At 46.4% G+C, this 26,875-nt stretch overlaps 1 pseudogene across 1 annotated transcript in view; it reads right to left on the reverse strand.

Annotated features, from left to right (window-relative positions):
- Positions 1-13,508: 13,508 nt before the first annotated feature.
- The window catches only part of LOC143925630 (transmembrane protease serine 9-like), an 80,468-nt pseudogene continuing 67,101 nt past the window's right edge, over positions 13,509-26,875 (reverse strand). The window contains exons 9-11 of the transcript XR_013262043.1: positions 23,959-24,230; positions 18,654-18,823; positions 13,509-14,292 (exon numbers count right to left, since the gene is read on the reverse strand). The product of XR_013262043.1 is annotated as a transmembrane protease serine 9-like (transcript). The remainder of the gene's footprint in view (positions 14,293-18,653; positions 18,824-23,958; positions 24,231-26,875) is intronic.

The following is a 26,875-nucleotide window of genomic DNA, read 5'->3' on the forward strand; positions in this document are numbered from 1 at the left end:
ATCTCTGGCACACAGTGTCGGTGCCAAGATACATCTGACCACAGACACGTGGTCTAGCAAACACGGGCAAGGAAGGTATATCACTTTTACTGCCCACTGGGTGAACCTTCTCACGGCCGTCAAGCATGTAACCCGTGGTACCCGTGTAGATTTGGTTTTACCGCCATGGATTGCATGTAGGCCTGGCTCTTCTTCTCCCCCTCCTCCTCCTACTCCATCCTCCTCCCTCTCCTCCTCGGCTGACTCCTCCTTTTCCGCTGCTAGCGTCTCTTCCGCTGCGCCGCCCAAGCTCCCCAGAACCTATTTGACATGCCAGGTGAGACGTTGCCATGCCGTGCTGCGTCTGTTGTGCCTGGAAGCCAAGAGCCACACTGGCCCAGCACTCCTTTCAGCTTTGCTTTCACAGGCAGATCAGAGGCTAACACCGCTCAATTTGACAGTTGGTAAAGTGGTGTGTGACAACGGTGCCAATCTGCTTAGCGCATTGAAACAGGGCAAAATCACGCACGTGCCATGCATGGCACACGTCTTAAACTTGGTCGTGCACTGATTCCTTGTCAAATACCCTGGGGTCCAGGACATCTTGCGGCAGGCAAGGAAAATCTCGGCCCATTTCAGAAGATCTTACACGGCCATGGCTCGCCTTGCTGACATTCAGCGGTGACACAATCTGCCGGTCAGACATCTTATTTGCGATTGCCCGACGTGATGGAACTCAACCTTCTATATGCTTGAAAGGCTGCTCCAGCAGAAGCGTGCAGTTAACGTCTACCTGTATGAACTCTGCGGCAGAACAGGTTCGTGGGAGCTGGCTGCTCATGCGCGACGCATGCAGACTTCTGCGGCCATTTGAGGAGATCACCAAACTGGTCAGTCGCAGCCATGGCGCCATCAGTGACATGGTACCTTATGCCTTCTTTATGGAGCATGCATTGCGTCGTGTCATTGATCAAGCTGTGGAGGAGCAGGGGCGGGAAGATGAGGAAGTCGCAATGCTGGATGAATTCCCAGGGGGGCTACTCTATCTGAGACAAGTGAACAACAGGAGTCTGAAGAGGAGTCAGAGGAGGATGGTGCCGGGGCGGATGAGGAGGAGCAAGAAGAGCATGCTTTAAACCTTTCTGGGATCCCTGTTGTTGTGCGTGGATGGGGAGAGGAGAATGAAGAGGACGACATTATCCTGGATGATGAGCAGGAGCCAGGCCACCACACCGCTTCCAGTTTAGTGCAAATGTGGGCCTTCATGCTCCAGTGTTTTAATAGGGACCCCCGTATAAAAAGCATAAGGGTCAAGGACCAGTACTGGGTGGCAACGTACTTAGACCCCCGGTACAAACACAAAATGGCGGAAATGTTACCGCCGTAACAGAGGGCTGTCAGAATGGAGCACTTCCAGGCCTTGCTTCGAGAAATGCTGCATTCTGCTTTTGCGTGTGCTGGCAGAGGAGCAATTCCCACTCCCAGAGAAGGAGTTGCGGGTACCAATCCAACAGCGCCTGCAAGAAGAGGCCGGTTTGAAGATGTGTTGGTGACTTCGGATATGAGGTCATTCTTTCAGCCGATCCATCGACAGGTGTCATCCGGATCCAGCATCAGGGAACGCCTAGACCGTCAGGCGTCCGACTACATCGGGTTAACGGCCGATGTGGACGCTCTGAGGAGTGATGAACCCCTGGACGACTGGGTGGGCAGGCTTGACCTCTGGCCAGAGCTTGCCCAATTTGCAATCGAACTGTTGGCTTGCCCCTCGTCCAGTGTCCTGTCCGAACGGACGTTCAGGGCAGCAGGGGGGATCGTGACCGATAAGCGTCCTCGCCTAGCTCACGACAGTGTTAACTACCTCACATTTCTAAAAATGAATGAGGCATGGATCTCGGAGGAATTCAACACATGTGACCAGTAGACCATTTTAATCGAGCACACAGACCTTCTTTCTTCATTTGGCTCACTTCCTTGTACAAAAAAAGCACACCGTACTATATGCCCGTACCTTTCTGTTTGAAGAGGTTGAGCGGTGTCATATTTCTACTGGGGCTGCTTATTATGAGGGGCTCCCACCATCCCTGTGCTGTGCTGACTTCCTCCTGGGGCTGCTTATTATGAGGGGCTCCCACCATCCCTGTGCTGTGCTGACTTCCTCCTGGGGCTGTACCTCTGCTGTGCATATTATGAGGGGCTCCCACCATCCCTGTGCTATGCTGACTTCCTCCTGGGGCTGCTTATTATGAGGGGCTCCCACCATCCCTGTGCTATGCTGACATCCTCCTGGGGCTGCTTATTATGAGGGGCTCCCACCATCCCTGTGCTGTGCTGACTTCCTCCTGGGGCTGCTTATTATGAGGGGCTCCCACCATCCCTGTGCTATGCTGACATCCTCCTGGGGCTGCTTATTATGAGGGGATCCCATCATCCCTGTGCTGTGCTGACTTCCTCCTGGGGCTGTACCTCTGCTGTGCATATTAGGGAGGGATGAGCTTTGTGTTCGAGTTGAACATACATTCGACTCGAACATCGGCTGTTCGGCCGTTCGGCGAATTCTGAACGTTATGGGCCGTTCGTGCCAAATTCGTGTGGCGCTCATGGCCCACAATGCACTGCGATGGCGCAGTGCATTGCTGGCTCATGATTGGCCAAGCATGCACTGTGACCCCGCATGCTTGGCCAATCACAGCGCTGGCATCGAGGAGAGTCATGATTGGCCACAGGCAGGATGTCTGTGGCCAATCATAGCTCAGGCTGTGTAGTACACGCCCCACACTATATAAGGCCGCCAGCGCGGCGGCCTTGTGTAGTGTGTTGGCGTCTGTAGCAGTTAGTGGGTGTTCTGTGTACCTTCAACACAGTATACACCGATCGTTATCGGCCGATTTTTCGTTCTTGCTCTTCTGTAGTGCTTGTTGTCTGCGTGCCCTGACCGCAGTATACACCGCTATATTCACCTATATAGCTAGTGATATATCTATCTTTTATAATAGAGCTTGCAGTCAGTGTTAGGAGATTGTGCGTGCTGTCTGCGTGCTCTGAACCCAGTATACACTGCTATATCCACCTATATAGCTAACTATCTTGCTCATTTTAAATAGAGCTTTCAGTCAGTGTTAGGAGATTGTGCGTACTGTCTGCGTGCTTTGAACGCAGTATACACCGCTATTCCACCTATATAGCTAACTATCTTGCTCGTTTTAAATAGAGCTTGCAGTCAGCGGTAGGAGATTGTGCGTGCTGTCTGCGTGCTCTGAATTACAAACAGATTCTACTTAACACAACAAACCTACACAGTCCCTGTCTTGTTTGCACCGCCTGTATACTGCTGTTCTGAGTATATAGGGCCTGGGGGCCACACGTATTTCCTTTTTTCAATATGGGTACGGGGTTCCCCTTAATATCCGTACAAGACCCAAAGGGGCTGGTAATGGGCAGGAAGGGCTACCCATGCCATTTTTCTCAATGATTTTCAACCATATTGCAGGAATCAGATATAACATTAAAACCGCAAGCAGTTTTAAATGACGTTATTTCAGTTAAATGTCATTTTGTGCAGGGACTGTTCTAAACACGGGAAACACGTGGCACTTCACAGGCATACTACAGACACCCCCCAGGCATGATATTTAAAGGAATATTTCACTTTTTTTTTCCACTTTAATCATCATTAAAATCAGTGCTCCCGCCAAAACGGCCGTTTTTAAAACTTTTTTTGCATTGACCCATGTCCCCTGGGTCAGGAGCCAGGTCCCAAACCCTTTTTAGGACAGTATCTTGCATATTAGCCGTTAAAATTAGCACTTTTAATTTCGAACGTTCGAGTCCCATAGACTTCAATGGGGTTCTAACGTTCGTACGAATTTGGGGTTCGTTCGAAAGTTCTGGTGCGAACCGAACCGGGGGGTGTTTGGCTCATCCCTAGTGCATATTATGAGGAGCTCCCACCATCCTAGTGCTATACTCATTATGAGGGGCTCCCACCATCCCTGTGCTATGCTCATTATGAGGGTCTCCCACCATCCCTGTGCTATGCTGACTTCCTCCTGGGGCTGCTCACGGTGCAGGTGTCAGTGCTGTATATCACGGTGCAGGTGTCAGTGCTGTATATCACGGTGCTGGTGTGAGTGCTTTATGTCACGCTGCTGATGTCAGTGCCCTCTATCACGGTGCTGGTGTCAGTGCTGTATATCACGGTGCTGGTGTCAGTGCTTTATGTCACGCTGCTGATGTTAGTGCTCTCTATCACGGTGCTGGTGTCAGATCACTCTATCACGGTGCAGGTGTCATTGCTGTATGTCACGCTGCTGATGTCAGTGCTCTCTATCGTGGTGCTGCTGTCAGTGCTGTATATCACGGTGCTGGTGTCAGTGCTTTATGTCACGCTGCTTATGTCAGTGCTCTCTATCATGGTGCTGGTGTCAGATCACTCGACTATCACGGTGCAGGTGTCATTACGGTATGTCACGCTGCTGATGTCAGTGCTCTCTATCACGGTGCTGGTGTCAGACGACTCTATCACGGTGCAGGTGTCATTGCTGTATGTCACGCTGCTGGTGATCATCTCCTGCACCCTCTTCTTTGCCTACCCTGGTCCCTGACCTTCCCTCTCCTCCATTGCCTTCATGCGCTCCACAGTCCTGAATTGTCACAACAATTTCCCATATAAAAAAAGAATGCTTGTCGTTGTCGATCCCAGATTCACCTCATACATGTGTTATGTCATTGGCCATGTGGTGGGACTATGTTTGCACAGCTAGTAATTATTTTGTGGCTGCAAATTTGACCTGTAGGTTTGCAAAGTTCACCTCCCATTGAAGTCAATGGGGCCCGCCGCAAACGTTACAGTTCGCAAACTATCGGCCGCGTTCGCGGTCCGCTTTCGCGAAACGTCCCGTCGGAAGTTCGTCCATCACTAGTAAAGATGTCTGATGGCAACCCGTGAAGCTAAACCCTTCTGGCACGGGTGGGCAGATGTTACACCGCGTGGTAGGCCACGACCTCTCACTCCGCACGGAGAGGTCCATCTCATGTCAGGCCCAGAAGGAAGAGAGCAACGGGCGGGTCTCCGGCTTCTTTTATAGCTCCTCTCAGCAATCCCTCTGATGGTAGCAAAGATCTCTGAGATATGTGGTCCAGATGCATGGACGGGCAGAAGAGTTATCAGTCTCGTGAACTACCCATCCCATAGTTCCCTTGACTGGACTCACAAATATGATGTCATTTAATAGCATTCGGCAATAAGGAACATGCAATGCATAAAGACACAGGAGGATTGACGTACTTTCCAATTGTAGTCCACAATGCTACATGTGTATGGGGGGGGGGGGGGGACAGCAAAAGTCGTTTTTTTTTTTGTTTGTTTTTTTTAACAATTTTACACTTTAGCTTAATATTACACAGATTTCCAATGTGTCATCTGAGATATAAGAACTGTCCTCTGTTGTCTTGTGCAATGGAGGTCAGAAAACCGGTCTAGGCAGTTTTACATTCCCTCCCCCTATTAATAGCTCTGGGCCAGAGATTGTTACACCTTCTGGGGGGGGGGTGATAATACAAGTTTTAGGAAAACAATGGAGATCAGGCGAGACACACAGTGATGCGGGTGCTGAGGAAAGTAGATAAGCGATGTTTGTATTGTTGTGACGTCACTGTGCTTTGTTTGCTCTGTTTGTGGAGATATTCACCTCTTTATATGTTGCTGTGGTTTGTTGAGTCATATGTGTTAACCTAGGAAAATGTTCTAAAAGCTTTGATGGTGACCTTCACATGCAAACAGATCTTCTATGCCTAAAGAGGACCAATCACAACTGTGCTAATGCAAAAAAAAAAAAAAAATAAACAGAATATTTAGACTTAACCACTTGACCTCCGGAAGGTTTTACCTCATATCCATGCCATGTTTGCTATTCAGCACTTTGCCACTTTAACTGGCAATTGGGTGGTCATGCAACACTGTATCCAAATGAATTTTATATCTTTTTTTTTTTTACACAAATGCAGCTTTCCTTTGGTGCTATTTAATCACCACTGGGGCTTCTATTTTTTATTACATGAACTTAAAAATGACAGGAAATTTTGAAAAAAAATAAAAACATTTTCTACTTTCTATTATAAAGCATATCCAATAAAATGAACGTCCTCATCAATTTAGGCCAAAATGTATTCTGCTCAGGGGCGGACTGACCATTGGGGCACTCGGGCACTGCCCGAGGGCCCCATGCCATAAAACCAGGGACAGTACCGTATTTGCCGGCGTATAAGACGACCTTTTACACTTAAAAAAACTGAGCAAAAAGGAGGGGTCGTCTTATACGCCGGGTCAGCTGCTGGGATGCCTTCTGGATGTCCGGTAATACTGTATGCAGCTTCGGCTACATACAGTATATACCACTGAACCAATCCCAGTGAGCGATGTATTCAAATGAATACAGAGCCTGCTCGGATTGGAGTAGCAATCTCTGCCAATCCGAGCAGGCTACACACAGTAGCCTGCTCCGATTGGCTTTGAGAGTGAGGCGCGGGCTGATGATGTAACAGCCTCCGCCAATCCCGTTAGTTAGAATCACTCCCTAGGATACACTTAACCCCTTGATTGCCCCCTAGTGTTAACCCCTTCCCTGGCCAGTGTCATTTATACAGTAATCAGTGCATTTTTATAGCACTGATTGCTGTATAAATGTCACTAGTCCCACAAAAGTGTCAAAAGTGTCCGATCTGTCTGCTGCAATGCTAAAAATTGCTGATCATTGCCATTACTAGTAAAAAAAATAATAATAATAATAATAATAAAAATGCCATAAATCTGTCCCCCATTTTGTAGACGCTATATCTTTCGTGCAAAACAATCAATATACGCTTATTGTGATTTTTTTTTTTTGCCAAAGAATATGTAGCAGAATACATATTGCCCTAAACTGATGAAGAAATTATTTTTTTTTTCTATTTTATTTGGGGGATATTTATTATATTATTTATTATAGAAAAAAGTAAAAAATATATATATATATATATATTTTTTTTTTTAAAACTGTCAGTCTTTTTTTGTTTATAGCACAAAAAATAAAAACCATAGAAATGATCAAATACCACCAAAAGAAAGCTCTATTTGTGGGAAAGAAAGAACGTCAAATTTTGTTTGGGTACAATGATGCACGACCATGTAACTGTCAGTTAAAGAAACGCAGTGCCGTATCGCAAAAAACTGCCTGGTCATTAAGGGGGTAAATCTTTCCAAGGCTGAAGTGGCTAATTGGTTTGTGAGAAAGTTATATTGTCTACAAACTATGATATATATATATATATATATATATATATATATATATATATATATATATATATATATACAGTGGTGTGAATAAGTGTTTGCCCCCTTCCTCATTTCCTGTTCCTTTGCATGTTTGTCACAATTAAGTGTTTCGGAACATCAAACCAATTTAAACAATAGTCAAGGACAACACAAGTAAACACAAAATGCAATTTGTAAATGAAGGTGTTTATTATTAAAGGTGAAAAAAAATCCAAACCATCATGGCCCTGTGTGAAAAAGTGATTGCCCCCCTTGTTAAAATATACTATAACTGTGGTTGTCCACACCTGAGTTCAATTTCTCTAGCCACACCCAGGCCTGATTATTGCCACACCTGTTCACAATCAAGGCATCACTTAAATAGGAGCTGCTTGACACAGTAAGGTCCACCAGAAGATCCTTAAAAGCTACACATCATGCCGAGACCCAAAGAAATTCAGGAACAATTGAGAAAGAAAGTAATTGAGATCTATCAGTCTGGAAAGGGTTATAAAGCCATTTCCAAAGCTTTGGGAATCCAGTGAACCACAGTGAGAGCCATTATCCACAAATGGCGAAGACATGGAACAGTGGTGAACCTTCCCAGGAGTGGCTGGCCGCCCAAAATTACCCCAAGAGCGCAGCGACGACTCATCCAAGAGGTCACAAAAGACCCCACAACAACGTCCAAGGAACTGCAGGCCTCACTTGCCTCAGTTAAGGTCAGCGTTCATGCCTCCACCATCAGGAAAAGACTGGGCAAAAATGGCCTGCATGGCAGAGTTCCAAGGAGAAAACCACTGCTGAGCAAAAAGAACATCAAAGCTCGTCTCAATTTCTCCACAACACATCTTGATGATCCCCAAGACTTTTGGGACAACATTCTGTGGACCGATGAGACAAAAGTGGAACTCTTTGGAAGGTGTGTGTCCAAGTATATCTGGCGTAGAAGGAACACTGCATTTCATAAAAAGAACATTATACCAACAGTAAAATATGGTGGTGGTAGTGTGATGGTCTGGGGCTGTTTTGCTGCTTTAGGACCTGGAAGACTTGCCGTGATAAAAGGAACTATGAATTCTGCTGTCTACCAAGAGATCCTGAAGGAGAATGTCCGACCATCTGTTCGTGTACCCAAGCTGAAACGAACTTGGGTTCTGCAGCAGGACAATGATCCTAAACACTTTTTCACACCACTGTATATATATATACACACGCAATATCTCACAAAAGTGAGTACACCCCTCACATTTCTGTAAATATTTTCTTCTATCTTTTCATGTGACAACACTGAAGAAATGACACTTTGCTACAATGTAAAGTAGTGAGTGTACAGCTTGTATAACAGTGTAAATTTGCTGTCCCCTCAAAATAACTCAACACACAGCGATTAATGTCTAAACCGCTGGCAACAAAAGACAGTACACCCCTAAGTGAAAATGTCCAAATTGGGCCCAATTAGCCAAGGTCTCAGGTGTGAATGGAGAGCGGGTGTGTTACATTTGGTGTTATCACTCTCACTCTCTCATACTGGTCACTGGAAGTTCAACATGGCACCTCATGGCAAAGAACTCTCTGAGGATCTGAAAAAAATAAAAGTTGCTCTACATAAAGATGGCCGAGGCTATAAAAAGATTGCCAAGACCCTGAAACTGAGATGCAGCACGGTGGCCAAGACCATACAGTGGTATAACAGGACAGGTTCCACTCAGAACAGGCCCCCGCTATGGTCCACCAAAGAAGTTGAGGTCACGTGCTCAGCGTCATATCCAGAGGTTGTCTTTGGGAAATAGATGTAGGAGTGCTGCCAGCATTGCTGCAGAGGTTGAAGGGGTGGGGGGTCAGCCTGTCAGAGCTCAGACCATACGCCGCACACTGCATCAAATTGGTCTGCATGGCTGTCATCCCAGAGGGAAGCCTCTTCTAAAGATGATGCACAAGAAAGCCTGCAGTTTGCTGAAGACAAGCAGACCAAGGACATGGATTACTGGAACCATGTCCTGTGGTCTGATGAGACCAAGATAAACGTATTTGGTTCAGATGGTGTCAAGGGTGTGTGGGGGCAACCAGGTGAGGAGCACAAAGACAAGTGTGTCTTGTCTACAGTCAAGCATGGTGGTGGCAGCCATGTAGAAGAACTGATCCCTGCTTCTCCTCCTCTCCCTCACGCAGACATTCAGCGGCTGCAGGAGGGAAACGGAGGCCATCGGGTCACCCACATGCCAAGCAGGGAGCGGGAACAAACAAATGTTTAATAAAAAGCAGCACATAATACATACATTGCGCATAGGTAAATTTATGAAGATTTTTATTTATTTTTTATTGTATATATGTTTTATAGCAGTAAAAATTATATATATATATATATATATATATATATATATATATATATATATATATTTTTTTTTTTTTTTTTTTCGGTCTTTTTTCATTTATATAATAAAAAATAGAAAACCCAGTGATGATCAAGTACCACCAAAAGAAACCTCTATGCGTGTGAAAAAAATATATATAAATAACATTTATGTACAGCATTGCATGACAGAGCAATTGCCAGCTAAAGTAGCACAGTGATACCTAGCAAAAAATGGCCTGGCCATGAAGGAGTAAAACCTTCCAGCGGTCAAGTAGCTATACACCAACATACAGCATATCTTCCTTATATGTTAAACATTCCTAGTAGTCAATAATTAAAATAAACATGAATACATGCAAAATTGTCTCTGTGGGCTTCTTTCATCTTTGTCTCTGTGGGCTTCTTTGTCTCATCAGTCTCTGTGGGCTTCTTTCAAATCCACCACCAATTACTGTAAACCAAAAATATATGTAGCCCCCTGTTCCTAAAAATGGGGCTATAGTTTAAATTTAGTTTTTGGCTGAGCTGTAAACAGCTCAGATTGATAGTACATATTAGTATAGTATTTGGTTCTGTTCTAAACTTGACTGTATTGTGCATTTCTCACTGTTGCCAGTAGGTGTCACTGGTATCACAGGACAGTGTGAGAATAACAACAAGGTTGAGCTGTAATGAACATTATTTTTCCCAAAAACAGCCCAGTAGGAGGTTCCTAGCCACTGTGCATTCTGGGAAGTGGTATTTATTGGACAGATGTCATGTGCTCTAGTCAGTCTTCACCTCGTGGCCCTTCTGGCCTGAGGCTACGTTGCTGCAAGCTCTGCAAGTAGGCCCAGAAGCCTGTCTGGGGCCTACTAGTCCGGAGGTGGACCTTAGGCTGTCTTGCCTGTTTGGAAGAAGCTGAGCCAAGCTGAGGAGATCCAGGGGAGGAGCCTTGCTGGAGAGAGCCAAGATGAAGACTGGTGTCTCAGAAGGGCCTGGTAAATCAGTTGAAGGACGCACCTGTATCTGGCTAACCTTACAGTACCGCCGGGTCGGCTTAAAGGTTCTGGTACTGTCAAGCTGCTCTACAATTTAATCAAGGTAATACACTGCTGGCTGCTAAGTCTGTGAGAGAGGCTTATCCAGACGTCTTACTGGTTGCTAGGTCTGTGTGAGAGACCTACCCAGGTATTCAAGATCTGCTGAAAGAAAGTTGTTTGTCCTTTAACCACTTGCTTACTGGGCACTTAAACCCCCCTCAGTCCCAGACCAATTTTCAGCTTTCAGCGCTGATGCACTTTGAGTGACAATTACGCGGTCATACAACACTGTACCCAAATGACATTTTTATCATTTTTTTCCCACAAATAGAGCTTTCTTTTGGTGGTATTTAGTTACAGCTCTGAGTTTTATTTTTTGCTAAACAAACAAAAAAAGATGCAAAAAAAAAAAAAAAAAAATCATGTTTTAATAGTTTGTTATAAAATTTTGCAAACGGGTCATTTTTCTCCTTCATTGAAGTGCGCTGATTAGGCGGCACTGATAGGCTGCATTGGTGGGCACTGATGGGCTGCATTGGTGGGCACTGATGGGCTGCATTGGTGGGCACTGATGGGCTGCATTGGTGGGCACTGATAGGCTGCACTGGTGGGCACTGATAGGCATAGTTAAGGCGGCACTAATAGGCACAGATAAGGCGGCACCGATGGGCACAGATAAGGCGGCACTGATGGGCAAAGATGGGCACGGATAAGTGGCACGGATGGGTGGCACGGATGGGCACTGATAGGTACCACAGATAGATGGGACTGATGGGCACTGATAGGTGGCACTGATAGGTGGCTCTGATAGGTGGCACTGCTGGGCACTGATGGGCGGCACTGATGGGCGGCACTGCTGGGCACTGATGGGCGGCACTGGGGTGCAGCACCTTTGAGGCAGATTTTGGGTGGCACTGTGGGCACTGCTGGGTGGCACTGTGGGCACTGCTGGGTGGCACTGTGGGCACTATGGGCACTGCTGGGTGGCACTGACAGGGGGGCACTTACTTTATTTCAGGATGGCACTGCGGGTGGCAGGTGGGCACTGGCAGGGGGCAGGTGTCCGCTTGAATTGCTGGCCGTGATCGGGACTGATGTCCCGAACACGGCCGCCGGCGATCGGCTTTTTTTTTTTCTCCTCGCGCTGTCAGCGCGAGGAGGAATACTAGCCGATTACCGGCTCCGTTTTATCACATGATCAGCTGTCATTGGCTGACAGCTGATCACGTGATAAGGGGTCGGGATCGACCCCTTACACGGATCGGTGATCAGGCGAGTCTCACGGACTCGCCGATCACAGAGCGCGCTGCACGCGCCCCTCAGGGGGCGCGCAGGCCGCTCGTAACCGGGACGACGTCAATAGACGTAGTCCCGGCAATCTAGGTCCGCGCTAATGCCGTCATTCGGCAATAGCGCGGTACCCAAGTGGTTAAATCAAGGAGTCTGTAAGTGATCTGCTAAAAAGGGTATCTGAAACCCCCCCTCAACCTCTGAAACCTCTCAACCTCTTTCCTACAACCGTTCTCAAGCTCTAATTAAAGCATTGAAAAATACCTAAAGTTCTAGAACCATTTGTTCTAACTTCCCATTGCAGCCATGCACTCAGCCCTGGGGTGAATGTAAGCTCGCTCCCTGTATCTGGAGGTACCTTCCTGCTCCCAGTATACCCAGGGTGGTGCTACATATACATCAATGCAACTTTTTCAAAAAATCATCCTATGTGCTGGAAAATAATAATTGAGCCACCATAACACTTAATAATACAGAGACAATTTTTTTAAATTATTCATCTCAGGTGCTGGAAGATTATCCACTTAAGGATCACCTCCTGCACATATACGTCGGCAGAATGGCATGGATGGGCACAATCAGGTACCTGTATGTGGCTCTTTAAGTGCCCAACCATGGGTCGGGAGCGCACTGGTGGCGGCGTGCTCCCGACCCGGTCCTGAGATCCCTGACTATGGCCGCGGGACCAGCGGACCTGATCGCCGCTGGTGTCCCGTGATCGGGTCACAGAGCTGAAGAACAAGGAGAGGTCTGTGTAAACAAACCTCTCCCCGTGCTTCCTACTGTGGTTGTCACCGATCCTCTGTTCCTTTTTATAGGGAAGGATGATCAGTGACGTCACATGCCAGGCCACGCCCCCTACAATAAAAAAAACACATAACGTCACACATAACCCCTCCCGGCCCCTAGTGGTTAACTCCTTCACCGCCAGTGTCATTTACACAGAAATCACTGCATTTAAATAGCACTGATTGCTGTATATATGACAATGGCCCCAAAAATGTGTCAAAAATGTCCGATGTGTCCACCATAATGTCGCAGTCACAATAAAAATCCCTGATCGCCACCATTACTAATAAAAAAAAATAAAAAAATTAATAAAAATGCTATAAAACTATCCCCTATTTTGTAAACGCTATAACTTTTGCGCAAACCAATCAATAATCGCTAATTTCGATTATTTTTACCAAAAATATGTAGAAGAATACGTATAAACTGAGGAAAAAATTTTTTTTATATATTTTTGGGGGATATTTATTATAGCAAAATTAATGCATTTTTTTTTTCAAAATTGACGCTTATTTTTGTTTATAGCGCAAAAAATAAAAACCGCAGGGGTGATCAAATACCACCAAAATAAATCTCTATTTGTGGGGAAAAAAAGACGCCAATTTTGTTTGGGCGCCACGTCGCATGACCGCGCGATTGTCAGTTAAAGCGATGCAGTGCCGAATCGCAAAAAGGGGCCTGGTCCTTTGCCTGCAAATTGGTCCGGGGGGCTTAAGTGGTTATTTTTAATCTGGGACGAATCACGTGTGCTGTTAAAATAATTACTGATCAGTGATATCACTTCTGAGATTGGACATTTTTTTGCATTTATTCATATGTATTTTGATTACTGACTACTTGGAATTTTGAACATATAAGGATAATATATTTTGGTGTATAAAATTGGTAGTGCTGCACTATTTGTATATATGCAAAAGAATAACAAGGCATATTTGAATATTTTGAATAATTAAACATTAATTTAAATTTAAATCATCTTCTTCAATATATAACCAATCATCAACATTTAGCATCTTAAAAAATAAAGATAATAAAACTCTGTAAACACCATTATAATCATCCAAAGTTCAGCTAGTGCTTGAGCTGGCCATGGCCAAAATGTGTTGGGAAGGTTGGGCCTCTTGTGGTGGGTTGGGTGTATTGGACTTCATTTCCTTGAAAATGATTATCACATATCCAACGTTTGGACATTGATGTTGAGTGCCACGTTGATGTTGACTATCTAGGATCTCCCCATTATTTTCTGCTTGTTTGTCATTTTAATTTAAACAGTGATAATTAAAAAAAAAAAAAAATCACAGTTTTTTCTCCATCCATTTCACGGCCAATGTTCTTCACCTTTGCATCAGAAACAAAGTTAGTACCAGCAGTAGGGATGCAATCAAAACAGACATAGATGAAGCGGAAGGAGGGTTTCCATTCGTCTGGATCCAGTCATAATAATAAGGAACATAAGTGTAAACTCCAGGCCGGTTAGGTACGGCACAGCCCTCTCCCCAGCTGACGATTCCAGCTTGGTACCAGAGACCACCAACTTGACAGACTAGAGGACCTCCAGAGTCTCCCTGCAAAAGAAAAATGAAAATCATCAGTTGGATTGATATTAAAATGAACACAACTGGAGCTAGACCACTGAGAGGGTTTTCTTCGAATTAGGTTTTCCTTTAATGACAACTCAACATCAAGATTTATTGATTGAAACTTTAAAAACATGAGGGGTGTGAATGGGGTTCAGGAGGGCAGTATTTTCAATGTAGAGCTACCAGTGTAGGCAGGGGCGTAACTATAGGGGGTGCAGCAGTCGCGACCGCAACTGGGCCCTGTGATGCAGGGGGCCCATGCAGCCCCCTCTACAAATGGCCAGCAGCAGCATAGGCAGCTAGCACACACTATTACATACCCCTTCTCACGTGGGGACATCGACCCCCACCTCCCCTGGGGACAGGGACCCCTTCTCACCTGGGGGCAGTAACTTCATCTGCCCTGGATAAAAGGACCTCATCTCTTCTGGGGACGGGGACCCAATGCTGCCTAGGGACAGTCCCCCAATGGGGTGCCTAAAAATGTAAAAAAATAAATAAAAACTACTGATACCAGTGGTGGAACTACAGGGCTCACAAAGGTCATACCTGTGACCACGCCCTGGAGTTCCACAGCCGGACTCGGAGGGAAGGGCCCTGGCTGGGGTTCAGGGGGGGCCCTTCATGGTTTCTTGCATCGGGGCCCTGAAGGTTCTGGTTACGCCACTGCGTGTAGGGGCCACTGACTCTAACTGGTTCTTCCCCCAAACAATACAGAGCCCGCCATGTCATCCAAACAACAGTCCATTCACTCTGGCTCCAATAAACAGGTCTAGGGGATGTCTTTTTATAATTTATTGTTTGTAGAACTGGTAACAGGAGAGAGCTTAGGGCATGGGATACTCAAAAACAAATAGTATTCAGCAATTGGGAGAACAATTCTCTTATATGGGTGCTAGACAGTCTAATGCCGCGTACACACGACCGGACTTTTCGAGGGACTAGGTTCGGCGGTCTTTCTGACGGAGTTTCGGCAGAGTTCCAAGGGACTTTCCGAATGAACGGACTTGGCCACATACAATCACACCAAAGTCCAACGGATTTGAACGTGATGACGTACGACCGGACTAGAATAAGGAAGTTCATAGCCAGTAGCCAATAGCTGCCCTAGCGTCGTTTTTTGTCCGTCGGACCAGCATACACACGAGTGGATTTCTCGGTCTGGCTGAGTTCCGGTGGAAAAATTTAAAACATGTTCTATTTCTAAAGTCTGCTGGATTTTTGGCAAGCAAAGGTCCGATGGAGCCCACACAAGATCGAATTGTCCGACGGACTCGTTCCGTCTGACCTTTGCTGTCAAAAAGTCCAGTCGTGTGTACGCGGCATTATGCTTCACAGCTGAGGAGTGAGGACCATGAGACACATCTCTGAATATTCTAAGGCCTCACAGCTGGGGACCAAATGGCAAGTCTTTGGCTACTGGTTACCTTGCACCGTTGTGCAACTATCAGTACCCAGTGCAGTCTCCAGAACCCTACACAGTCACCGGAATCAGTATAGGGCTTTTACTCACTAGTCCTTATGTCAGTTGCCACCTTTGAGCTTCCTCCAGACACAGCCCAGTAAGTGAGACAGTCCTTCTCTAGACCGGATCCTTTGTAGTGAGGTTCTGCAATCAGTTTCTCAGAAAGATCCATCCAGACTCTCAGCCCCGACAGTGAAGCCACTTCAGCGTAGAGGAGAGGCAGCGACAACGGTTGCAGAGCCTGATGATGTCTTCCGTAGGCTTACTATGGGGCAACCAATGTCCGCTGTCTGTTCTCTACACTGAAGCCGGTCATGTGACTGGACCGGACTGGACTGGACCGGAGAGACTTCAAGATAGGTAAAGATAAGCATAGTTTCCTTTCTGGGGTCGGTATGTGTAGCTGTTGACGTTTAATGTTTAAAGGGATGGGCAGAACTCTGCTTTAAGCTTCTCCCATTATTGACACAATTTGACCACACCCACTGTTCTTCACAGAAAACTGCATGTGCCACAATACTACTCAAAGGTGTCCCAGGTCTTTAACAACCCTATAGTGTATACTGCAAAAAAAAAAAAAAAATTGCCTTGTACCGCTAAATTGTTCGTGTTTGGCTTTAAGAAAAGGTCGCAACCCTAGCCTGTCCCCACCTTGTCTGCACATGGCAGCTGGCAGCAGGAGTATGTCCACACTCAGTGGGAATATACTGGCGTGCGGTGGAAGTGGCAGGTGGTGGGGGGAACCCCCAGGACAACTTTTGCATCTGGGCCTACAATCTTCAAGCTACGCCTCTGATTGACCAAAACCAAACAGCTTGCCTTAATACCGGGCCTCCATGAATCGAATAAGGCAAGATTAATTTCCCACTGGGGAGGGCGCATTGGATACAAGCATTACAAATGGAAAACTGGTTGAAAAACACGAGGTCTTCCTCATTTTCAAATTGGTACACTGTTTTTTTTCACACATAAATAATGGAACACAGTGAGTGTATCGCCCTCTCCCCCTTTTTTTTTTGCACCAGCTATTATCAAATTTCATTGTTTATGTAGATATAGAAATTGTTCAAAAAAATTGTGGGAAAAATTGTTGATTCATTACTTGTAGCACGGTCCCACGCCTCTTTAGGCCTAATAGTTACCTCCAGAGTTAGGGACAGATGACATCCTTCTGTAGAGAATTGGTTACAAGGCATAATGTGTGTAGTGCTAGATAGATTTGTGGGCGCAAGACACTTCTTGAATGCAAAGAGATTTATTTTTCCTTGAACAAAACTGTGGGAGAGAGGGTTTAGGGCCAGGACACCATCAAGTGGCTGCAATGTTAATTAACAGACTCCGACGCTTCTTATAGATAGACAGCCATGCAGGGAAAGTCATCCAGCAAGACACCACATCTGCATGTGTAGGACCGCTGTCTCCTATGGCAACAGTCTTATAACAGTTCCTAACACAAGTTGTAATGAACTTCTGTCCTTCCTCTACAATCAATTCTTGTAGATCTTCACTCCACTGAGCTCCCAGTCTCTCTCACTAGATTTGCTGATCCACTGCAACTGGATCTCCCAAGCTCTACCAACCTTCTCACTGAGTATGAGTATCTGAAGCGTCACCCCCGTTCCCCTGCTGGATTCCTAGATGGCATTCACTGATATTCCTAAAGCGTCACCCTACTGGACTTTTCGGTCCCGGGCTTGGCACACAAGGCTGCTCTGCAAGCATCACCTCCGCTGGCTGGGTCCCTGGCTTGGCACACAAGGCTGCTCTGCAAGCATCACCTCCGCTGGCTGGGTCCCTGGCTTGGCACACAAGGCTGCTCTGCAAGCATCACCTCCGCTGGCTGGGTCCCTGGCTTGGCACACAAGGCTGATCTGCAAGCATCACCTCCGCTGGCTGGGTCCCTGGCTTGGCACACAAGGCTGATCTGCAAGCATCACCTCCGCTGGCTGGGTCCCTGGCTTGGCACACAAGGCTGCTCGGCAAGCATCACCTCCGCTGGCTGGGTCCCTGGCTTGGCACACAAGGCTGCTCTGCAAGCATCACCTCCACTGGCTGGGTCCCTGGCTTGGCACACAAGGCTGCTCTGCAAGCATCACCTCCACTGGCTGGGTCCCTGGCTTGGCACACAAGGCTGCTCTGCAAGCATCACCTCCGCTGGCTGGGTCCCTGGCTTGATGCCTGCTGAAGTTTCCCAATTCTTCACTGTCCCCGGTTGGTGAGAATACTGCTCCGGTACTGGCTTCAGCTACTCATTGTGGTCCTTGGTAATAAGGTGGTTGGTCCCTTAGTGGCATCAGCTTCCGACTACGTCAGGTTCTCCAGCCGGCAGAACCATCACTTTTGGTTGAACTGCAAGCCGTAGTCCCAACCCTTCGCTGCTCTCTTGCTTCTGGATAGGCCCTCAGACAGCCTAACAGCCAGATGTCCTCAGACTATGGCCTAGCAGCCAGTACAATACACATGCACCCAGACAGCCGTCCAGGTGGCACAGAACCCTGATCACCTGACTCCACCCAAATATATAGGTTCTCTCAGCAGGCAAGGGATTCAAGAAAACCCCTACCCGTTGGCTGAGATACCCCATATACTCCTAAGCTATCCTTGCAATGCCCTTGTCTTATCTAATGCCACCAAGCACCCGACCACCTATTGACAGATGAGAGAAGTGCAGCAATTCCAATTAGGGTGAAATCAACTGATCCCTAATAATTTGACCAAGGCAACTATACCTGCCTAAACATCAGAGTGCTACCTCCTGTTGTAAACAAAAACCGTGGCAAGTACTAGAAAAGTTGTCCTTTCCACAACCTATTCATTGCTATAGTATAATGTATATACTGTATTATAGATATTATTTATTTTCTGGGAATTATTAACCCACCTGGCAGGAATCTTTTTTTCCAGCTGCGTATCCGGCACAGATCTGGTCACTGGGGACAATGACTGCACTGGCATCGGAGTCGGAACCAATGTGGTACATCGTGTTACAATTACTGTTGCTGATAATTGGCACCATCAACTGCTGGAGGGTTTTTGGGGGCTTCAGCGACTCTGCGGAAACAAGGTCACCATAAAACTCTTTTCTCAGTTCAATGAACACCAACATGCAACCACAGAAGAAAATAAAGCTGTAATGAGTTATTATTGTTATCTATTGTCATAGGGTTTAGGTGTATGTGGGAACTTGTGCCCAGATGATGAATTCTAAAGTGTTAAAGCGGTAGTAACCCTAAAAATAAAAAAAAACCCTGTTCCTTTAAATCATGATAAACAGCATAGTGCTTTGACTGTGTCATTTGTATCTTTCTATGCTGTAAAATACCTGGTTGATCCTGTCTGTTCCTGTGCCCCTCTATGTGTACTGACCACAGTAATCATGGCTGCTGATCCAGCAGCTCATGATACTCTGCTCAGTTTATGTGTTTCTCTCATCTCGCTGTGTTTATAATCTCTCCTCTCTCCCCCTCCCTCCCTGCCTGTTAGTTCTCAGTGTCTGAGTGTGAGCAGATCTCTTTGCTGCTCCTCCCTTCCCCTCCTGCCACCATTTTGTGTGTCTGTAAAGTTAGTGGGGACAATTACTGGCATCCCCTTTGCTAAATACCTTATTCCACAGCACCGCTGTGCTGTCTAGTGACATCCTGGCTGACGTCATAGGGGAATCTATGCCCCTTCAGCTGTATTGTGTATTCCTTAGATCAGAGAAGGAGTATGGTCATGTGACTTCCCGGCTGACATCAGAGGGAGGATCTCAGCTCCTCCCGCTGTAGTCCTTAGATTGGGGAAGGAGAGTGGTGGGAGGTCACGAGACCGCACAGCGGCGCTGTGAAATACAGTATTTAGCTTCATAATTAACAAAAAAAAAAACCCACAATGATTTATAGCTTGTTACAACAGAGGGGATGCCAGTAATTGTGCTCACTGACTTTACAACTTTAATGTATACTAAACAAATGGTAAAAACACGTGCCCTCATTTACTTCTGTGGCTATGGGAATTGTGGATACATTTTCTTCAAAGTTCACAACAGAGGCATCAAAATCTTAGTTCGTTTCCCATTTAATTTCTATTGCAGCAGAATCTTAGCTGCCAGTCAGTTCTCTAATGTAAATGCACAGCTGGGGTTTCTAAGCTTTAAACAACTTATCAAAATGGAATTCACAGCCTCTGTAGTGATCTCTGAGAATAAATGACTTCATAGTACAAGCAGCTAGAGAGGTCAGGGAGAACTTGTTTTAAGGTGGAACTCTGGGCACTTTACTGTTGTTTATTACAGAACGTTTCTCTAAAAGAGGAAATCCATGCAAGACAAAATTAATTTACTACTAGGAATGGGCGGACGGTTCGGCCCGAGCATCGGTTCGGGCCAAACAGTTGCCCGTTCGGCCGCTCGATGAGCATTTGAGTTTGCAGGGTGTTCGCTGGGTGTTCACCCCAATGAACACCCTGCAATGTACTAACCACTGCACAGTGCCTTCTGCGCCTTGATTGGGCAAAGCTTTGCCCAATAAGTTTGCAGTGTAAGCTGGTTGTTAAGGAGCGGATCTGTTGGGTCTGTTATGGATTTGGAGGGGAACCCCATGCCAAGATAAAAAAACAGCGTGCGGTGTGCCCCCCCCCAAATCAATACCAGACCCTGAGGCCGCGTACACACGCGGGGACTGTTCGCCCAACTTTGTCCGTCAAACAGTTTCAGCAAACAGTCCGCTCAAAATTAGCATGGACGGACATGGCCACACATGACGAACGAACAGTTTGCTGAAACCGTGCGCGATGACGTGAACGGCACGTACGACGGGACGGAAAATACGACGTCCTATACACTGCATTATAACTTTCGGCGTGTAAATCCTTTCTGAGCATGCGCGGAACTTAGTTTGACGAACAAGCCTACACACGAGGGGACTGTTCGCTGAAACAAAGTTTCAGCGGACAGTTTTTCGGAATTTCCGAAAAACCTTGTTCAGCGGACTGTTCGCTGAAACTGTCCGCTGAAAGCCCACACACGAGCGGACTGTCCGCCGAAACACTGTTCAGCGGACAAAGTTGGGCGAACAGTCCCCGCGTGTGTACGCGGCCTTATTCAAGCATGCAACCCGGCAAGTCAGGAAAGGCTGAGATGAGCGAGTGAACCCCCCTCCTGAACCATACCAGGCCACATGCCCTCAACATGGGGGGTGGAGGGTGGGTGCTTTGGGGCAGGGGGGGAAATGTCAAAGTGGAGAGAAGGCATTTGGCGGGAGGCCTCCCAGGAGGCGGGAGCATTATTTTTTTTTATTTTTTTCGAGTCGGTGTGATTGCCGATGGATTTTTTTTTAAATAAAGGATTTGTCAAAAACTTGTCTCTTGTCTTTAGACCCCTTTCACACCAGGGCGTTTTGCAGGCGCTATAGCGTTAGAAATAGCGCCTGCAAAACGCCCTAAAGAAGCTGCACCATTGTGTGTAGTGTGAAAGCCCCGAGGGCTTTCACACTACAGCGGTGCGCTGGCAGGACGTCAGAAAAAAGTCCTGCCAGCAGCTTCTTTGGAGCGGTGAAGGAGCGGTGTGTTTACCGCTCCTCCACCGCTGCTGCCCATTGAAATCAATGGGGCAGCGCTGTAATGCCGCCGGCATAACGCCGCTATTGCGGCGTATTGCCGGTGGTTTTAACCCTTTCGCGGCCGCTAGCAGGGGTAAAACCACCCCGCTAGCGGCCGAAATGCGCCGCAAATCCATCGCAAATCCGCCGCAAATCCGGCGGTGAAACGCCGCTAAAAATAGCGGCGTTTTACCGCTGACGCAAGGTGCGGTGTGGTGTGAAAGGTGTCTTATTACTTTTTGACACAATTTTGGTGAAAGTGTAGGGGTACTATGTACCCGATACTCATTCACATGGGGGGGGGCTGGATCTGGGGACCCCCCCATGTGAATGAGTATCGGGTACATACATGTGGCCTGGTATGGTTCAGGAGGGTGCAGCCCCCCCCTGACCCAAAGCACCCAACCCCCACATGTTGAGAGCTTGTGGCCTGGTATGGTTCAGGAGGGAGGGGCTGCTTACTCGTCCCCGCTTTTCCTGACCTGCGAGGCTGCATGCCTGGATAAGGGTCTGGTATGGATTTTGGCTTGGGGTTCCCCATAAAATACATACCAGGCCGGAAGGGCCCCCACACCGTTTTTTTTTGGTATTGTTTCAATTGCCAGGTGCCAGTAATTGCAACCCCCGAGTCATTTTAAATGAGATTTTACTTGTTTGTTTTTTCTTAAGAAATTTAATAAAAAATAAATAAATGATGCAGCAAAATACCTTATTTCAGAGTAACGCTGTGTGCTCACAATAGCTTCCGCCGCTCTCCTCCTCTCCTCCCGGCTGAAGTCAGAAGGGAATCTCAGCCCCTCCCATGGTAGTCCTCAGATTATGGAGGGAGAGTACCGGGAGGTCACGTGACCGCACAGCAGTGCTGTGAAATGAGGTTCACTGCATAATTTAAAAAAAACACAGATACTGTGCAGTATATCTGCCTGTAACAGAGGGGATTCCAGGATTTGTGATTAGTGACTTTACAACCGCTTTAAGGGCCACTGGATTTTGGGTCCCACTTCTTCTGCACAGCCAGGCAACATGCATTTTTAGCACATGAAGTCAGTAAACCAGTCCAAGAGCGTTGTTTTTTATTTTTATTGGGGTAAACCAATTGGATGGGGTATAGGGAGGTTTGAGATATCCAGAACTAACTTAAAAAAGAATGTTTGAGGACAACTGCGGTTACTCTGTCTTCTTAGTTCAGCTCCAAACTATTGCTATGCAGGGCTACTTCCAAACAGTCTGGCAACAAAATCCAGCGCTGATCCCAGCACTGATACTTTAAGCAGCAAATCTTCCCAAGCAGGGGGTAAAGGGTCATAAATGGCTAGCTTGGTCTTGCACCTGGCTGGCTTCCCCTACAGGCTGTGGACGATGAACAAAGGTTACTCACTCAGTCCCTAGTGTCCTGTTACAGGTTCCATATGAACAGGGCGAGGGTTGAATGAATGAATGAATGAAATACTTATATAGCGCACAATGCGAACTGAATCGCCTCTAGGCGCTCCTAGGGTTCCTCTCAGCTTCACCTTCTCTTTCTCTCTCACTCTCTCTGGCACCTTCTGCCTGGAGGCAGAACCCAATCTCCCTCTAGGCCTCTGGATCCTGGAATCTCTCTCCACATGGCCAGGTTGTATAATATTTGTGGGCCATCTCCCAACTTTAGAGCCATTCTTACCCAGGGATTGGCAGAGATCCTTGGAATATTCAGGCTCTCATCTTCACATCCCCATCCGCTAAGTTCTGGAACTTACTAGGAGTTTCCAGAAGCCAGGGGGAGGGGACAGAGCCAGCACAGCCTGCCAGCTAAACTACACTGAGCTTTACTTGACCCCAATTGAACTGACTTCACAGGCCAAAGTTAAGTCCAACTAAATTTGCCTAATTTAGTCCAACTATGAACACAAGGAGGTGCTATAATCAGACCAGGCCACCACCTTCCATCACTCCGTGGTTCAGTTCTGATACTCACCTGCCCATTGTAGGCACCTTTGGCTGTGGACGTTATTTGCCATTTTTTTCTTCTTCTACATTTCAGCTGTCAGTATGAGAATCCCGCTGACAGTTGATAGAACTGAGCCTGAAAGTATTGATTTCAGGTATCGATGCATTTGCACGACTACAAATGCTTAGTATTGGTACCGATACCGGTATCGGTGCAAACCTATTTCAAACCATTTAACACTGGCAGGAGTGCTTACAATGGATGTGTTTTTATTTATTCATGTACAACCAAAAAGGGAAAAAAAAAACAGCTGTAATTGATTATAAAGTGTGAGCTGGAGTTTGGCTGTGATTTGATTTTGATTTTAGTGTATTTAAATCTACTAAATTCATTTAACACTCCCCTCCTCCCTAGACAATGCTGGCAATGCTGCTGTGCCCCCTGTACTCCTTCATCCAGAGTGTAGGAGCTCTAATACAGGAGGTGTGTCACCAGTTGAAAACAGAGGGAACAAAGCCTAAAAAAAAAAAACAAATGCAGCCACCATATCTAATGATTGATAAGTAACAACAGATTGCATTATTGGTTTTGGGTTTAATATAGCTTTAAGGCTTAGAATCACCATCTAAATTTGGCAATACTGTAAGTTTATGTTAAACTTTACCCATCGGTGTCCTTACCGCCACTCGCGATGTTACCCCATCCGGTCACAGTGCAAGTCGTGCCCCCTGGGAAGTCCATGGATGATGGTGGCACACACACGGGCATAATGTACTCAGTATAAGTGATGGGGTCGGAGAGTTTGATCAAGGCGATGTCTCCGGGGCTCCCGTCTTCACTCCACTGAGAGTTCACAGTGATTTTCTGCACATAGGATATAATCTGGTGAAAACTGGGGTTCTCCAGCTGGTACGCCCCCAGAACAACTTTGTAATCTGATGGGTTGGTAGAACTAAACGGGACAAAGAACACAACATAAATCTTGAAACATTTCAGCTACTTACTATAAACGTTAACACACAAAAAAAAAAAAAGTGACTCTCAACAATACAGTTTTATTGCGCTGATTTAGAATTGACATGAGATTCTTTTCAATTAAGTAAATCATTTCCATGTGATGTTTTTTAATGGCCTACTAAAGCCATCAACTGTGACTAGGGATAACCCCCCCCCCCTGGTTTGCACCAGAACCTGCGAATGGACCGAAAATTTGCGCGAACTTTAGAACCTCATTTAAGTCTATGGGACTCAAACTTTCTAAATCAAAAGTGCTAATTTTAAAGGCTAATATGCAAGTTATTTTCCTAAAAAAGGGTTGGGGGCCTGGGTCCTGCCCCAGGGGACATGTATCAATGCAAAAAAAAAGTTTTAAAAACTGCCGTCTTTTTTGGGGAGCTGTGATTTTAATGACGCTTAACCACTTAAGGACCGCCGCATGGCAATGTACGTCAGCACAATGGCACAGACAGGCACAAACACGTACATGTACGTGCTCGCCTTCCAGCGGGTGGGGGGTCCGATCGGACCCCCTCCCGCTGGCTGCGGTGGTCCGTTTTGCTTCAGGAGCGATCCGGGATGAGGGGATGGCCGTTGGTTTCTGGCCACCCCCTCTTGATCGCTCCTGGCGAATGAGAAGCTTCCCCCGCCTGTGTAGAGTAAATACAGGCAGGGAGGAAGTGATGTCATTCTCCTCGGGGCGGTCTTTTTGACCGGACTGCGAGGAGAACACATAATAAGTGCACCAATCACTACACTGACATGTAGGTACACACAGGCACACAAATCACCCCCCGATCACCCCCCTCCCTCCCAGTCACAGTGTCACTGATTGCAGTGATCATTTATTTACTGATCACTGCATTCAGTGTCAGTTGTGACAGTAAAAACTGTCAGGGCAGTTAGTGTTAGGTCCAGGGTAGCCCCCTACCCCCCCTAATAAAGTTTTAACCCCCTGATTGCCCCTATAGTTAACCCTTTCACCCCCTTTTGCCAGTGTCACTAAGCAATCGTTTTTCTGATCGCTGCATTAGTGTCACTGGTGTCACTAGGTAGCTAGTTATTTTTTTAGGTTCACCGCCAGGTTTTTATAGCGCTAGGTACCCCGATATACTACCCAATAATGGTTTTAACCCCCTGATTGCCCCTAGTTAACCCTTTCACCAGCGATCACAGTATAAGTGTCACTGGTGACGCTGGTTAGCCAGTTAGTTATTTAGGTTCCCCGCCAGGTTTTTATATAGCGTCAGGGACCCCCATATACTACCTAATAAAGATTTTAACCCCCTGATTGTCCCTAGTTAATCCTTTCACTAGTGATCACCGTATAAGTGTTATGGGTGACTCTGGTTAGTTAGTTTGCTTTTTATAGCATCAGGGCACCCACAATTTATTACCCAATAAAGGTTTAACCCCCAATCACCCGGCGGGTGATATCAATTAGGTTTTAGGGTCAGGGTCTGCGTCGCCCCAGGCAGCGCTAAGTTAGTGCCAGTACCGCTAACACCCACGCGCAAAGCATACACCTCCCGTAGTGGTATAGTATCTGAACAGATCAATATCTGATCTGATCAGATCTATACTAGCGTCCCCAGCAGTTTAGGGTTCCAAAAAAACGCATTGTTAGCGGGATCAGCCCAGATACCTGCTGGCACCTGCGTTTTTCCCCTCCGCCCAGCCCACCCAAGTGCAGTATCGATCAATCACTGCCACTTACAAAACACTAAACACATAACTGCAGCGATCGCAGAGTCAGGCCTGATCCCTGCGATCGCTAACAGTTTTTTTGGTAACGTTTTATATTTAAATCCGGAAGGCAGTGATGGTTTTCGGGGTACCGTACATGGCTAGGCTCCCAAAAAGTCCCCCACATGACATGTGGTATCCCCGTACTCAGGAGAAGCAGCAGAATTTATTTTGGGGTGTAATTTGACTTATGCCCATAGCATGTGTGAGCAATATATCATTTAGTGACAACTTTGTGCAAAACAAAAAAAATTTTTTAATATTCCTGCAACTTGTGGCAAAATATAAAATATTTCACGGACTCAACATGCCTCTCAGTAAATAGCTTGGGGTGTCTACTTTCCAAAATGGGGTCATTTGGGGGGGTTTTGTGCTATTTTGGCATTTTGTGGCCTTCGAAACTGTGATAGGTAGTGAGGAGTGAAATCAAAAATTTGCACCCTTAGAAATCCTGAAGGCAGTGATTGGTTTTTGGGGTCCTGTACGCAGCTAGACTCCCAAAAAGTCCTACATATGTGGTATCCTCATACTCAGGAGAAGCAGCAGAATATATTTTGGGGTACAATTCCACATATAACTATGGCATGTGTGAGCAATATATCATTTAGTGACAACTTTTTGTAAACTTTTTTTTTTTGTGTGTCATTATTCAATCACTTGGGACAAAAAAAATAGTCAATGGGCTCAACATGCCCCTTAGCAATTTCCTTGGGGTGTCTACTTTCCAAAATGTGGTCATTTTGGGGGGTTTTGTGTTATTTTGACATTTTATGGCCTTCAAAACTGTGATAGGTAGTGAGGAGTGAAATCAAAAATTTGCACCCTTAGAAATCCTGAAGGCAGTGATTAGATTTT

Source organism: Lithobates pipiens, unplaced genomic scaffold (genome assembly GCF_037356315.1).
Source record: "Lithobates pipiens isolate NorthernLeopardFrog02 unplaced genomic scaffold, aLitPip1_a1.2 Scaffold_22, whole genome shotgun sequence".
Lineage (NCBI taxonomy): Eukaryota > Metazoa > Chordata > Amphibia > Anura > Ranidae > Lithobates > Lithobates pipiens.